Below are 16,464 nucleotides of genomic sequence, written 5' to 3' on the forward strand. Positions count from 1 at the left end.
TTTTTTTTGAGACGGAGTCTTGCTCTGTCACCCGGGCGGGAGTGCAGTGGCCGGTTCTCAGCTCACTGCAAGCTCCGCCTCCCGGGTTCACACCATTCTCCTGCCTCAGCCTCCGGAGTAGCTGGGACTACAGGCGCCCGCCACCTCGCCCGGCTAGTTTTTTGTATTTTTAGTAGAGACGGGGTTTCACCGGGTTAGCCAGGATGGTCTCGATCTCCTGACCTCGTGATCCGCCCATCTCGGCCTCCCAAAGTGCTGGGATTACAGGCTTGAGCCACCGTGCCCAGCCTACACTTTCCTTTCTTAAAAAAACCTAAAAGGCTAGTCCTTCTTCACTCTAAAGTTCTTTCAGGAAGGCTTCGGAAACAGTATGTCTCAAACTTCTGTGAATTCCACCCACAGTCATAAAGACATTTCACAAGGAGACCCCCTAGATACTCACATCTTTACCCACAGTCATAAAGATGTTTCACAGGGAGACTCCCTAGATACTCACATCTTTTTTTCTTTTTTTTTGAGACGGAGTCTCGCTCTGTCACCCAGGCTGGAGTGCAGTGGCCGGATCTCAGCTCACTGCAAGCTCCGCCTCCCGGGTTCACGCCATTCTCCTGCCTCAGCCTCCTGAGTAGCTGGGACTACAGGCGCCCGCCACCTCGCCTGGCTAGTTTTTTGTATTTTTTAGTAGAGATGGGGTTTCACTGTGTTAGCCAGGATGGTTTCGATCTCCTGACCTCATGGTTTGCCCGTCTCGGCCTCCCAAAGTGCTGGGATTACAGGCTTGAGCCACCGCGCCTGGCTAATACTCATATCTTTACCTACAGTCATAAAGACGTTTCATAAGGAGACCCTCTAGATACTCACAGTTTTGGCAATTTAGCAAGTGTTTCACGCACAGCACTTACCTTTGTGACATGTGATGCACGCTGATAGTTTTCACTGTGCTATGCTACGCTGCACTATTCTTTTAAGAGTCAGTCATAGCTGACCAAATGGATATCACCACCTTTTAATGGATATCACCACCTTTTAATGGATCTACATCTGCAGCTAAAATCCTCCAAAAATTCCAGCAAGGACAAAAAAGTCTCAGGCCTGGCTTTGCCACCAGTGCCCTCTTCTGGGCAGCTTTATTATAAGCCATGTCTTGAAACACTTATGTGATTGTCAATATATGTATGTGTGCACTGAGTCTCACCAGAAAATACACTTCCGTCTGTTGGTTATAGCCTCAAAAGTTTAAGAAACTATGTTTAAAGGTTTTCCTGGTCAGGAAAGGCCATACTGAAAAGGGCATTTGTGTGTGTGTGTGGGGGGCTCCCATTCCTCTAAGACGATGACAGAGGCTGTGCAGGTGTTTTCTAGGTGATCTCCTCTCCTCTCGCAAATTACTCCCAGAGGAGCGATCTCAGTGACCTGCCTCCTCCTCCCCAGACATGTTCCCACATTTTGGTCAGCCTTAGCAGAGGGCAGCAGAGCTCACATCTCTGTGTGTAGAGCAGGCTGAGCTCACTGCAGGTCTCCGTGTCATCATTCATCTTCACTTCACAGGTCTCGTCCTGAGACGTCTCCTCCTGACCCACCATGGCTGCCTGGCTCTCCTGGGAGTGGCACCTACAATGTTCAAGATAGAGAAAAATATCAAGACCTGCCAGTCCTTCTCCCCTTCCCTCAGCAAGTAAAGCATCACACATGCACATATCCGTACACACACAAACACATGCACACACAAGCACATACGCACACACACAGTGCACACACACATGAACATGCATGCAATTGCTGTGGGCTCATACTCTTGTGATAGCCATTGAAGCCATGGAGCCATTGAAGTGTTAAGATTAGGGTGAGGGTTCCATGTGAGAGGTCATCTGGTGTAATCCAAGGAGATCTGAGGCCTGACCCTAATTCACTTACCACCTGGTCCAAGTCACTTAGCCCAACACATGCCTCAGTTTCCCTTTCTATGAAATTGGAGTGATATGTGCCCTGCCTGACTCAGACGCTTGTTGTGAGTCACAAATAAAGCAACAGATGAGACGGTGCTCTTAGGGTGGAAAGAGCCAGCTTTGACGGAGGGTCCCGAGTCCATAAAGGGTGGGCCCGTGAAGAGGCTGCTCCCCACCAACCCACAGTTATGATAGCTGGGCCTTTGGCATTTGTTTGGCCATAGCTGAGGTGTCCCTGGCATCCCACTGCAATGGTGCCCTTGATTCTGACACTGGATCCCTGGAGTAAAGACACAGAGAGGAAGCCTCACCTGGAGGGGTTTGCTCTCCTGAGCAGAGGGCAGTGAGCCTGAGTCCCTGCTGAGCCTGAATCCCTCCTGAGCTCCAGACCCTCCCACACCAGGGCATGGATTTCCCTGCTGGGGCAGGGTCTTCTGCTCACTGGGTTGTGTCTTCTTTAGCTCTGGACCACGAGCTCTTCCTTTTCCTGTCTGAGCTCATCTCAGTGCCTCCCTCCATCTTTGTCCTCAGACCCCAGAGGGCATCAGCATTGGGAAAAGATCCCAGTTCATCCTTTCAGAGCTGACCACTAGTCAGTGCCCTGGCTCTGAGCATCTCAGGCAGGGTAGGGGCAGTTCTCTCTCGGGGAGGCCTACAGATTGCCACCCGCCCCACAGTGGGAAGGAAAGATGAGAGGCGGGAGCTCCAGGAGAATTGGGAGGGGAGGGAGGTGGAGTGGCTTTGGTGAGGCACGTGGGGAGGGGCTGGAGATGCAGGGCAGCAGCAGGCAGGCAACAGCACTTCTGGGGGCCACAGGGCACAGGACATGCTGGTCCATCCTCAGCGCAAACAATACTGGCACTAGAGCTGCCCTTAGCCTTTAGCTGCAACACAGAGGACAAGGCCCGGGAGCTGGAACGTGGTCTATGCTTTCCTTCACCAAGCTGAAGCTTGGCTCCTTGTGTTGCCTGTACCAACTGCAGTGGGCAGAAGGAACCGACATTTCATGAGCACTGACTGTGTGCTGGGCACTGTGCCAGTGTGCAAATGTGCTTTGCATGTATTTTGCTATGTGGAGAGATGTATCTGTGGGACAAGGAAATCCCCTGGGGTCTCCTCCCCCAGCTCCTCTAAACATCCCTCTCCCCTTATGTCACAGAGAACAAAGCTTCATATGAAAATGCCCTTAGAGGCCGGGCGCGGTGGCTCAAGCCTGTAATCCCAGCACTTTGGGAGGCCGAGACGGGCGGATCACGAGGTCAGCAGATCGAGACTATCCTGGCTAACACGGTGAAACCCCGTCTCTACTAAAAAATACAAAAAAAAACTAGCCGGGCGAGGTGGCGGGTGCCTGTAATCCCAGCTACTCGGGAGGCTGAGGCAGGAGAATGACGTGAACCCGGGAGGCGGAGCTTGCAGTGAGCTGAGATCCGGCCACTGCACTCCAGCCCGGGCGACAGAGCGAGACTCCGTCTCAAAAAAAGAAAATGCCCTTAGAGGCAGGGAATTAATTGACCCTGAGATGCTAAAGAAGGACATGGAGCCCTCCTTAAGCAGAGGCTTCATGAGGCCAGAGGGGAGAAAGGGGTGTGGGGGCTCAGCACGTCCTCAAATTTGGCTAATTAAACCTGGAATTGATTGAGACATGTCTCAGTCACTCTTCTTAACAAGGTCAACTGAGGCACAAGCACCAAAGTCCACCTTTTGTGCCCACTTTTAAATAACAAAGGAAATTACAAAATATTTTGCAGTGAATGAAAATGAAAACAAAACTTGTGAGCTACAGCTAAAGCAGTGCCTGGTAGGAACTTTACAGCTCTTAGTGCTTAAATTAATAAAGAAGAAAAGTCTAAAATTAATAGTCTAAGCTTCCACCTTAGGAAGCTAGTAAAAGAGAAGCAAATGGAAACAAAACTAAGTAGAAGAAAGGAAGCAGTTAAGAGTAGAAATCAATGAAATAGAAAATGCACAAAGAGAAAATGATACCAAAAGTGGTTCTTTGAAAGTATCATAAAGAGGGATAAATCTTTAGCCACACGGATTTTTAAAAATATACAAATTACTGACTGGGTGCAGTGGCTCACACCTGTAATCCCAGCACTCTGGGAGCCCGAGGTGGGTGGATCACCTGAGGTTGGGAGTTTGAGACCAGCCTGACCAACATAGAGAAACCCTGTCTCTACTAAAAATACAAAATTAGCCAGGTGTGGTGGCGCATGCCTGTAATCCCAGCTACTCGGGAAACTCAGGCAGGAGAATTGCTTGAACCAAAGAGGCGGAGGTTGCGGTGAGCCAAGATGGTGCCATTGCTCTCCAGCCTGGGCAACAAGAGCAAAATTCCATCTCAAAAAAAAAAAAAAAAAAAAAAAAAAAAAAAATCTATATCTATCTACTATCTAGTCTAATCTATCTTATCTACAGATTACCAATATCAAGAATGAAAAAAGAGGACATCACGACACAGCCTATAGCCATTACAAGGTTAATTGGAAAGTGTTAGGGAACTGCTTCCTGCCACAAGTTTGACAATGGCAGTCTATGAAATGATACATTTCTTGAAAGGACACTGTGTTAGTTTTCATTTGCAGCTGTAATAAATTACCAAACAATCGTTGTTTGACCAAAACTACACACATTTAGTACCTTACAGTTTTCAGAAGCCAGGAGTCTAAACTGGGCTTCTCTGGCTGAAATCGAGGTATCTGAACAGCACTGTGCTCTTCTGGCAGGCTCCAGGGGAGGATCTGGTCTCCATCTTTCCCAGCCTCCTCCGGCTGCCAGCATATTCCTTGGCTTTCTGGCTCGCAGCCGCAATCACAATCACTCCAAACCTCTGGCTTCTTCTGGTCATTGTCCCGGCTCTAGCCCTATGGCTTAGTTATCTTGTTTTTTTTTTACTTTTTTGAACCTTTTAAATAAATCTACTAGGTTCTGGATTGGACCATGGCCCCGGAGCATTGTAGCCGTATTTTGTTACTTGTCGATAATGACTATCATCATGGTCATGTTTTCTCTTGGTAACTACACCGCGGATAGGATTTGGGTGCTTAGATGTTGATGACACTTATAGCCTCAGGTATATGTTAACGCTATTCTAAACAACTGCAAGAACTGTTTTCTCCAACACTTGTGGGGAACTATTCTACCATTGTGTAGTCTTCCTCCCTCCATCTCAAGCTCGCCCTCTGCGCGCCCTTCCCACATATCTTTCTCTCCTCCTAAAGTCGTAATCTCGCTATTGTCTACGTCTTGTTTTCAATCTTTACCATTCCATGTTTATATCTTCTTATGCCTTTGGCATCCTCCTAACTTAGCTCCCACTTATGAGTGAGAACATATGATGCTTGGTTTTCCATTCAGTTTACTTCAACTTAGAAAGTAAAAGTGATTCAGTCGGTCTACTTATCCAGTTAGGCTTGGTGGAATGTTCTCGCCATTTACTATAATATACTTCATATTCGCTGTTTTGTAACATCTTTTTTATATTGCATTTTCGTGATCAGTACATAGCTTTCTTTGGTTTTATGTGGTCTGTTTAAATCTTTTTTCCTCATGTCTTTTTATATATTGGGTTCGCTCTCTTAACTGAGATTTTCTGCCAAAAGTTTTTAAAAACCATATACTCCAGTTTTTTTAGTCCACTCATTGATTGATGGGCGATATTAGGGCATGCCTCCACATTTTTTACATTGTGGAATTGTGCTGCCCATTAAACATGCGTGTGCAAGTATCTTCTTTCATGTATGCTTTTTTTCCTCTGGGTGTATCTCCATTAGTGGGACTGCTGGATCAAATGGCAGTCTTCTTACTTTTTAGTTCTTTACAGGATCTCCACACGGGCTTTCCATCATGTTGTACTAGTATTACCTTCCCACCAGTAGCTAGAAATCTTCCCTTTTCACGTGCATCCATACCAAATTCTATTACTTTTTGATTTTTTTGATAATGTCCATTCTTTGTAGGAGTAGGTGATTATCAGCATTGTGGTTTTTTTTTTTTTTTTTTTTTTTTTTTTTTTTTTTTTTTTTGGCGACGGCAGTCTTGCTGCTGCACCAGGGCTGGAGTGCAGTGGCCGGATCTCCGCTCACTGCAAGCTCCGCCTCCCGGGTTCACGCCATTCTCCTGTCTCAGCCCCCTCTCCGAGTAGCTGGATACAGGCGCCAGCTGCCTCATCCCCGGCTAGTTTTTTGTATTTTTTTCCGTAGAGAGGGGTTTTCACCGTATTAGCCAGGATGTCTCGCTCCTCCTGACCTCATGATCCGCCTCGTCTCGGCCTCCCAAAGTGCTGCGGGATTACAGGCTCTGAGCCACCGGCGCCCGGCTTACCATGTGGTTTTGATTTTTCCCTGATCGTTAGTGATGTTGTGCTTGTTCTCATGTTTGTTGGCCATTTGTGTATCTTCTTTTGAGAATTATCTATTCATGTCCTTAGCTCACTTTTTGATGGGATTGTTTGCTTTTTTCTTGCTAATTTGTTTGAGTTCCTTGTAGATTCTGCATATCAGTCCTTCGTTGGATATACAGATGGTGAAGATTTTCTCCCACTCTGGGTTGTCTTTTTACTCTGCTAATGGTTCCTTTTGCCGTGCAAAAGTTCTATAATTTGAGTAAGTCTCAACCATTTATCTTTATTTTTGTTGCATTTGCTTTTGGGTTCTTGGTCATGAAATCTTTGCCTAAGCCAATGTCTAGCGGGTTTTTCCAGTGTTATCTTCTAGAATTTTTATTTTTTCAGGTCTTAGATTTAAGTCCTTGATCCATCTTGAGTGGATTTTTGTGTAAGCTGAGAGATGAGGATCCAGTTTCATTCTCCTACGTGTGGCTTGCCAATGATCCCAGTACCATTTGTTGAATAGGGCCCTGTCTCCCTCTTACAAAGACTTGTGATTACATTGGATCTACCCATATAATCCAGGATGAACTTCTGATCTACAGACCCTTACTTTAATAACATTTTTAAAGTCCCTTTTGTCATGTACAGTAACACATTTACAGATTCAGGGGACGAAGATACGGGCCTCCTTGGGAGGCCATTCTGCCTACTAGAGATGCAAATACCAAAATGGATGGACAAAGAAATAGAATACCTGAATAGTCCTGTACCTATTAAAAAAACCTGAATGTGTAGTTTAAAAATCTTCCCACAAAGAGACCTCTGGGCAGACATGGCTTCATTCTGTCAAGCACTTAAGAAAGAAATGAACCTGAACTCTTCACACTGAACACAAAAATTAACCTGGAATGGATCATAGACCTAAACTTGAAAGCAAAAACTATAAAACTTCCAGCAAAAAAACACACACACACACACACACACAACAAAACAACAAAACAAAACAAAAAACAAAAAACAAAAAACAAAACAAGACAAAACAAAAAAACACCAAAAGAGAGCATGCTTGTAACCCTGAATAGACAAAGAATTTTGGTAGGACACAAAAGCATGAACCATAGAAGAAAAGTCAGTATATTTTCCATCAAAATAAAATCTTTGCTCTTCCATAGATATTAAGACAATGAAAAGCAAAACTACAGGCTGGGAGGAAATATTCGCCATACATACATCTGACAAAGACTGCTTTTCAGAAGGAAGTCTTATGATATAGTTTAAATATTTGGCCCCGCCCAACTTTCATTTGAATTGTAATCCCCAGGGTTGGAGGTGGGGCCTGATAGAAGGTGCTTTGGTCTTGGGGGTGGCTCCCTCGTGGCTTGGTGCTGTCCTCAGGATGGTGATGAGGTCCTGTGAGATCTGGTTGTTGAAATGTGTGTGGCACCTCCCCCCTCACTCTCTCTTGCTCCTGCTTTTGCCATTTGATGTGCCTGCTCCCGCTTTGCCCTCCACCATGAATAAAAGTTCTGTGAGGCCTTTTCAGAAGGTAAGCAGATGCTGGCATCATGCTTCCTGTACAGGCTGCAGAACCTTGAGCCAATTAAACCCCTTTTGTTTATTAATTGCCCAATCTCAGGTATTTCTTTAGAGCAGTGTGAGAATGTCCTAACACATCTTACAACTCAAAAATAAGAAGGCAGACAATTCAATAGAAACAGTGGGCAAAAGAGATACACAAATAATAAAACACATGTGAAGATACTCAATAGCGTTAGTCACCAGGAAAACACTTATTAAAACCATATTGATATGCAACTACTCACCCACTCAAATGGATTAAATAAAAAAGGGATGAAAATACCAAATGTTAGCAAGAACGTGAAATACCTCAACCTGTCATATGCTGCCGGCAAGAATTAAAAATAGTACCATAGGCCAGGCGCGGTAGCTCACTCCTGAAATTCCAGCACTTTGGGAGCCAGGCGGATAACCTGAGGTCAGGAGTTCGAGATGAGGCTGGCCAACATGGTGAAACCCCATCTCTACTAAAAATACAAAAATTAGCTGGGCTTGGCGGCAGGCACCTGTAATCCCTGCTACTTGGAAGGCTGGGGCAGGAGAATCACTTGAACCCAGGAGGTGGAGGTTGCAGTGAGCCGAGATCATGCCACTGCATTCCAGCTTGGGTGACAGAGCAAGACCCTGTCTGGAGAAAAAAAAGTACCATCACTTTGGAAAACAGTTTGGCAGTTTCTTATTCAGTTAAATACATATTTTTAGGTAATCTGGCAATTTCATTTCTATAATTTTAGTCTTGATAAAACATATGAAACATGTTCTCACAAAGACTTGTCCATTAATAATCACAGCCAAGGCTGGGCGTGGTAGCTCACACCTGTAATCCCAGCACTTTGGGAGTCCAAGGCAGGTGTATCACTTGAGGTCAGGAGATCGAGACCAGCCTGGCCAACATGGCGAAACCCCATCTCTACTCAAAATACAAAAAGTTTGTGATGTTTCCCTTCCTGTGTCCAAGTGTTCTCATTGTTCAATTCCCATCTGTGAATGAGAACATGCAGTGTTTGGTTTTTTTTTGTCCTTGCGATAGTTTGCTGAGAATGATGGTTTCCAGCTTCATCCATATCCCTACAAAGGACACGAACTCATCCTTTTTTTTGGCTGCATAGTATTCTATCGTGTATATGCGCCACATTTTCTTAATCCAGTCTATCATTGATGGGCGTTTGGGTTGGTTCCAAGTCTTTGCTATTGTGAATAGTGCTGCAATGAACATACGTGTGCATGTGTCTTTATAGCAGCATGATTTATAATCCTTTGGGTATATACCTAAACAATAATTTCTTATCTATGCCTGGTGGAGATCCTAGTACATTACTTTGTATATATGCACCTGGCAGGTACTTTACATAAAATTATTATAGGAATGAATGATTTCGTTGATGCTGATTAGTATCTCTGAGCTTTTGCTCATGCTGCCCTTCCTTTCTGGAAAACTCTTCTCACTTTAAGAGTCACTTCTTCCTGTAGTTCATTAATGTTTGTCAAATAGAATGATCTATTCAGAAGTTTCTGGAAGAATTAGCCCTTGCTACAGAGGGCCTGGTTTATTTAGTTTGTGTTCTTAGTAGAAACAGCCAAAACTGTCCTGAGGTCTCACTCCCAGAGAAAACCCAGCATGAACAGCATTCCCACCCCAAGTTTCATCATGAAACATGGCTGAAGGAAGGAGTAGGACCAGATGCTCTTTAAGGTCCCTTAGAGCCCCAGAATCATTGTGTTTCGGGGAATTCCCCAGCAGAATAGATGGCTGCGAGCAAGAGGCGAGTGTGGGCTCTCCTCATCAGGTCTCTAGATGGATTCCAGCCTCTGGAAGGCCAGGACCTGGGAAAAGAATTTGCGCCCCTTCAGGGCCCCACGCCTTCCTCTCCTCCAGCTCATTTCTCTCTTTCTTTGCCCCCACATTCCCCTTTTCTTCTTCTTCTCTGCCAGCTTCTCCCCTTCTCTTCCTTTCTTTTCTGCTTCTCTTCTACCGGTCCCACCGCACCTTCCCAGTATCACCACTTCCCCTTCGCCCACTTTCCCGTCTTGTCAGTCAGGTTCACCGCCCTTCTCTGGTCGCCTGCGTTATCTTGCTTCCCTCCCACGCCCCGGCACAGGCTCCCTCTTGCTGGCCTCCTCCCTCTCCTCTCTGCCCACCGGAAACCAGAACCTCCTCTGAACGCCAAGAGACAGGAAAGGGGTGCTCTGGGCCGCGGCCTCACCCGTGGTGAGTGTGTGACGATCGGGGTGGCGGTGTCGCCGCGCTGGTGGCGGGAGGGAGGCTGGGCCCTTGGGAGAGGACCGCTGGGCTGCTGGGTTCCCGCGCCCTCGCGCTCTCAGCTGCCAGCCCAGGGGCAGGCAGGGCGCAGGCGGCGGTGGGTGGCATCGAGAGCCTGCTGGAGAACCCGGTGCGCGCCGTGCTCTACCTCAGGGCTCTGGGCCATCCATCGTGCAGAACCAGCAGAGCCTCGTCCACGTCCAGCGCCAGCGCATCGACCAGCAGGAGCGGCGGCTGGACGAGCTGAGCGCTGAGAACCGCAGCCTCTGGGAGCACCAGCAGCTGCTGCAAGCCCACCCTTGTGTCCGCCATCGTCGTTGCCGGTACTGGCCTTCTGGGCCACTGCTCTCGCCATTACCACTGGGGGCCAGGAACCTCCAGGACCAGGGACAGCGCTCAGCCGCCGCGCCACACCCCGCGCCCGAGCAGATGCCGCTTCAGCACCACGGACAGCTCCTGGCGCAGCCCAGCCTCCCGTCTGCCGGGCTCACACAGCCCAATCGCCCCACCAGCTCCCGGGACACTTGGGGCCGCTACATTCAAGGAGAAGGAGGGTCTACCGAGTTGCTGCGCAGCTTCCGGAGTCCTTCTTCAGTACAAATCCCCTGCGCGCTCGGCAAGGGCGTCCTCAGCAGGAGACCTGAGTGAGCGGGGAGGAGCAGATGGGCACTGCTGTGGTGGGAGCAAGGGAAGAAAGTGGGTGTGAGAGGGAGACGGGGAAATAGAGTGCGCAGGAGTCTAAAGGACTGGGGTGATGTGGCGTGAAGGAGTGAGAAGATGCTTGGGAACAAAACCGTGACAGGAGATTTGGGGATGACCAAGGAATGATATCCGTGCTTCAGAAAGTTTTGGAGAATGTTGGAGCAAAAAAGGAGTAAGCAGACCATCGGTTGGGGCAAAGGAGGAAATAAATGGGTCTAAGCGACTGGGGACGTTGAGAACTGGCAGATTTAAAGGGGACTAGACTGGCAGGAAGTTTGAGTGAAGATTAAACTGAAGAAAAGAGAACTATTGAAAGATTTTTTTTAAGTCAGGAAAAATTTGGACGGGAGTTTGGGTAGCAAAAGTATTTGAATGGAGAGTGAGATGTGAAAATATGGAGGCTGGGAGAAAGGCATGTGAAGAGCTTTAACAGGGCTGGGGCCCAGGAAGAGTAGGACTCAGGTAGAGGGGAATTCAGGAGGCAGAGGACATAGCTGAAAAGCAGGAGTGATGTGGGAAAGCAGGCGAACTGGAGGCAGAGGAAGAGAAAGTGTAGCTCTTTACCTGTTGCAGTGGGAGTCACAGCCAGGAGTGGCTCATTAGGGGAAGCTTTCTCTGCTCTGACTGGAGGGGTCACCTTTCTTCTGAATTCCCGCAGAGCTGAAGACCTGCAAAGAAACATTCGGTCAGACTATTGGAGGACTCAGGTATAGCTTGAGGACTTGGTCTGGTTATAGCTTTTTCCTCCGACTTAAGAAGGATTTCCATGCAAGGTCGTTGGCCATCATGGAAAGGGGATGATGATACAGGGAACAGTTGGCAGACGGAATTGGCATTTGGATGTCCTGTTTAAATCTTCCTGTTAAGGCCAGCAACTGCAAACCTGATTTCCTCTTGGTTATTTGCTGATCACTGAAATCTCATCTTGGGTCCTGAGAAAAATGTTAACTTCCCAGGACGTAGGGCCTCAAGCGCTTTCTTCATTCATGAGGTCCATGAACTAGGCATATGGGAAGAAGACATGAAAGGGGCTGGAATGCTCTCCCTCTGTACTGGAAGGCTGTGGCTATGTCAGCTTTATTTCTCTGGTTAGATAGGTCATGGGGAACAAAAGGGAAGAACAGCTGGAGGAAATCATACCTGGTCAGCACCTGGCCTTGACAATGGTGATGCTAAAGGGGTTGGGGAGGGGGAGAGCAGAGCTGGGAATCTCATCTTCATTTAGTTTCATGTGTGCTTTAAGTCTGGGGATACTCGTCAATATTTCCTGTATTCCGTAAAAGCTAATTTTCTTCTTGCATCTGCTGTAGAGTTACAGAAGTTGGGTTAGGGCATGTTAGCTCACAGGGTAGGTTGACCAGAAGCATGGAATCTAAGAGGTGATGATCTAACATGATCTGGCTTGACAGACCTACAACATTCCATTCAGGACACAAAAAGATTCTGTTTTCTACCCCAACTTCCTCAATGGCCCATTTGCGCTTCCCTCAGTCTCACATTTTTGTTTGGTTTTGGTTTTGGTTTTGGTAGTGGTAGTTTTGTTTACTTGTCTGGCAAAAGCAGAAAAACAATTTTCCCTCAATGCTCAAGTCTCATCAAAAAGGAACATTTGGAGAGGTGCAGTGGCCCACACCTGTAATCCCAGCACTTTGAGAGGTTGAGACGGGTAGATCACCTGAGGTCAGGAGTTCAAGACCAGCCTGGCCAATATGGTGAAAACCTGTCTCTACTAACAATAAAAAAAATTTTATTTGCAGGCAAGATGGCCAAGTAGGAAGAGCTCTGGTCTGCAGCTCCCAAAGAGATCAACGCAGAAGGCCAGGGATTTCTGCATTTCCAACTGAGGTATCCAGCTTATCTCATTGGGACTGGTTAGACAGTGGGTGCTGCCAACAGAGGGTGAGCTGAAGCATGGTGGGGTGTTGCCTCATCTGGGAGGCTCAAGGAGTCAGAGAACTCCCTCCCCTAGCCAAGGGAAGCTGTCAGGGATTGCGTCTTGAGAAACGGTGTACTCCAGCCCAGATACTACCCCATTCCCACAGTCTTCACAACCCGCAGACCAGAAGATTCCCTCGGGTGCTTACACCACCAGGGCCCTGGGTTTCAAGCACAAAACTGGGCGACCATTTGGGCAGAGACCGAGTTAGCTGCAGGAGCTGTTTTTCATACCCCAGTGGCATCTGGAATGCAAGTGAGACAGAACAGTTCACTTCACTGGAAAGGGGGCTGAAGCCAGGGAGCCAAGTGGTCTAGCTCAGCAGATCCCACCCCCATGGAGCCCAGCAAGCTAAGATCCACTGGCTTGAAATTCTCGCTGCCAGTACAGCAGTCTGAAGTCGAGCTGGGATGCTCGAGCTTGGTGGGGGAGGGGTGCTTACACCACCAGGGCCCTGGGTTTCAAGACGTTTCACAGGGAGACCCCCTAGACACTCACATCGTTACCCACTGTCATAAAGACGTTTCATAAGGCGACAAAATCTAGAAGAAATAGATAAATTCCTGGACACATACACCCTCCCAAGACTAAATCAGGAAGAAGTCGAATTCCTTCTGAAATTCTGAATAACAAGTTCTGAAATTGAGGCAGTAATTAATAGTCTACTAACCAAAAAAAGCCCAGGACCAGATGGATTCACAGCCGAATTCTACTAAAGGTACAAAGAGGAGCTGGTATCATTCCTTCTGAAACTATTCCAAACAATAGAAAAAGAGGGACTCCTCCCTAACTCATTTTATGAGGCCAGCAACATCCTGATAACAAAACCTGGCAGAGACACAACAAAAATGAAAATTTCAGGCCAATATCCCTGATGAACATCGATGCAAAAATCCTCAATAAACTACTGGCAAACCAAATCCAGCAGCACATCAAAAAGCTTATCCACCAGGATCAGGTCAGCTTAATTCCCGGGATGCAAGGCTAGTTCAACATACACAAATCAATAAATGTAAGCCATCACATAAAGAGAACCAATGACAAAAACCACATGATTATCTCAATAGATGCAGAAAAGGCCTTCGATAAAATTCAATATCTCTTCATGCTAAAAACTCTCAGTAATCTAGGTATTGGTGGGACATATCTCAAAATAATAAGAGCTATTTATGACAAACCCGCAGCCAATATCATACTGAATGGGCAAAACCTGGAAGCATTCCCTCTGAAAACTGGCACAAGAAAAGAATGCCCTCTCTCAACACTCCTATTCAACATAGTATTGGAAGTTCTGGCCAGAGCAATCAGGCAAGAGAAAGAAATAAAGGGTATTCAATTAGGAGGAGAGGAAGAGTGTCTCTGTTTGCAGATGATATGATTGTATATTTAGAAAACCCCATCATCTCAGCCCAGAAACTTCTTAAGCTGATAAGCAACTTCAGCAAAGTCTCTGCATACAAAATCAGGGTACCAAAATCACAAACATTCCTATGCACCAATAACAGACAAACAGAGAGCCAAATCATGAGTGAACTCCCATTCACTACAGCTACAAAGAGAATAAAATACCTAGGAATACAACTTACAAGGGATGTGAAGGACCTCTTCAAGGAGAACTACAAACTGCTGCTCAAGGAAATAAGAGAGGACACAAACAGATGGAAAAACATTCCATGCTTATGAATAGGAAGAATCAATATCGTGAAAATGACCATAGTACCCAAAGTAATTTATAGATTCAATGATATCCCCATCAAGCTATCATTGACTTTCTTCACAGAATTAGAAAAATCTATGATTAACAAATTTCATATGGAACCAAAAAAGAGGCCATATAGCCAAGACAATCCTAAACAAAAAGAACAAAGCTGGAGGCATCATGCTACCTGAATTTAAACTATACTACAAGGCTACAGTAACCAAAACAGCATGGTACTGGTACCAAAACAGACATATGGACAAATGGAACAGAACAGAGGCCTCAGAAATAACACCACACATTTACAACCATCTGATTTTTGACAAATCTGACAAAAACAAGCAGTGGGGAAAGGATTCCCTATTTAAGAAATGGTGTTGGGAAAACTGGCTAGCCCTATGCAGAAAACAGAAACTGGACCCTTTCCTTACACCTTATACAAAAGTTAACTCAAGATGGATTAAAGACTTAAACTTAAGACTTAAAACCATAAAAACTCTAGAAGAAAACCTAGGCAATACCATTAAGGACATAGGCATGGGCAAAGACTTCATGACTAAAACACCAAAAGCAATGGCAACAAAAGCCAAAATTGACCAATGGGATCTAATTAAACTAAAGAGCTTCTGCACAGCAAAAGAAACTATCACCAGAGTGAATAGACAACCTACAGAATGGGAGAAAAATTTTTGCAATCTGACAAAGGGCTAATATCCAGAATCTACAAGGAACTTAAACAAATTTACAAGAAAAAAACAAACAACGTCATCAAAAAGTGGGTGAAGGATATGAACAGACACTTCTCAAAAGAAGACATTTATGTGGCCAACAAACATATGAAAAAAGCTCATCATCACTGGTGATTAGATACATGCAAATCAAAACCACAATGAGACACCATCTCACGCCAGTTAAAATGGCAATCATTAAAAAGTCAGGAAACAACAGATACTGGAGAGCATGCGGAGAAATAGGAACACTTTTACACTGTCGGTGGGAGTGTAAATTAGTTCAACCATTGTGTAAGACAGTGTGGTGATTCCTCAAGGATCTAGATCCAGGAATACCATTTGACCCAGTAATCCCATTACTGAGTATGTACCTAAAGGATTATAAAGACACATTCTACTTTAAAGACACATGCACAAGTATGTTTATTGCAGCACTATTCACAATAGCAAAGACTTGGAACCAACCCAAATGCCCAAGAATGATAGACTGGATAGAGACAATATGGCTCATGTACACCATAGAATACTATGCAGCCATAAAAAAGGATGAGTTCGTGTCCTTTGCAGGGACATGGATGAAGCTGGAAGCCATCATTCTCAGCAAACTAACACAGGAACAGAAAACCAAACACCACATGTTCTCACTCATAAGCGGGAGTTGAACAATGAGAACACATGGGCATGGAGAGGGGAACATCACACACCAGGCCTGTCTGGATGTTGGGGAGCTAAAGGAGGAACAGCATTAGGAGAAATGTAGATGACAGGTTGATGGGTGCAGCAAACCATCATGGCACATGTAAACCTTTGTAACAAACTTGCCCATTCTGAACATGTATCCCATAACTTAAAATATAATAAAAAATTAAAAAATTTAAAGTATAATAAAAAATAAAAAATTTAGCCAGTCATGGTGGAGCATGCCTGTAGTCCCAGCTACTTGGGAAGTTGAGATGGGAGAATCACTGAAACCCTGGAGGCAAAGGTTGTAGTGAGTGAGATCGCACCACTGCACTCCAGCCTGGGCGCCAGAGTGAGATTCCGAAAACAAAAAACAAAAAACAAAAAACAAAGGAACGTTCTTCAAAGATACTAAATGGACTTTTCCTTAAATAGGGAGAAAACATTTTTCTTCTTTGGGGTAAACGCCAAAGCGTACAATTCCTGAGTCACATGGCAAGTGTACGTTTGGTTTTATAAGAAACTGCCAAAATATTTTCCACAGTGGCTGTGGGAAGGGAAGGGAAGGGAAGGGAAGGGAAGGGAAGGGAAGGGAAGG

General features: G+C 45.8%; 1 pseudogene; it reads left to right on the forward strand.

The window, feature by feature from the left end:
* The window catches only part of LOC108522303 (uncharacterized), a 29,412-nt pseudogene extending 18,580 nt beyond the window's left edge, over nt 1–10,832 (forward strand).
* The last annotated feature ends 5,632 nt before the right edge of the window (nt 10,833–16,464 follow it).

The sequence above is a fragment of the Rhinopithecus bieti genome, unplaced genomic scaffold, assembly GCF_001698545.2.
Source record: "Rhinopithecus bieti isolate Rb0 unplaced genomic scaffold, ASM169854v2 scaffold_2654, whole genome shotgun sequence".
Taxonomy (NCBI): domain Eukaryota; kingdom Metazoa; phylum Chordata; class Mammalia; order Primates; family Cercopithecidae; genus Rhinopithecus; species Rhinopithecus bieti.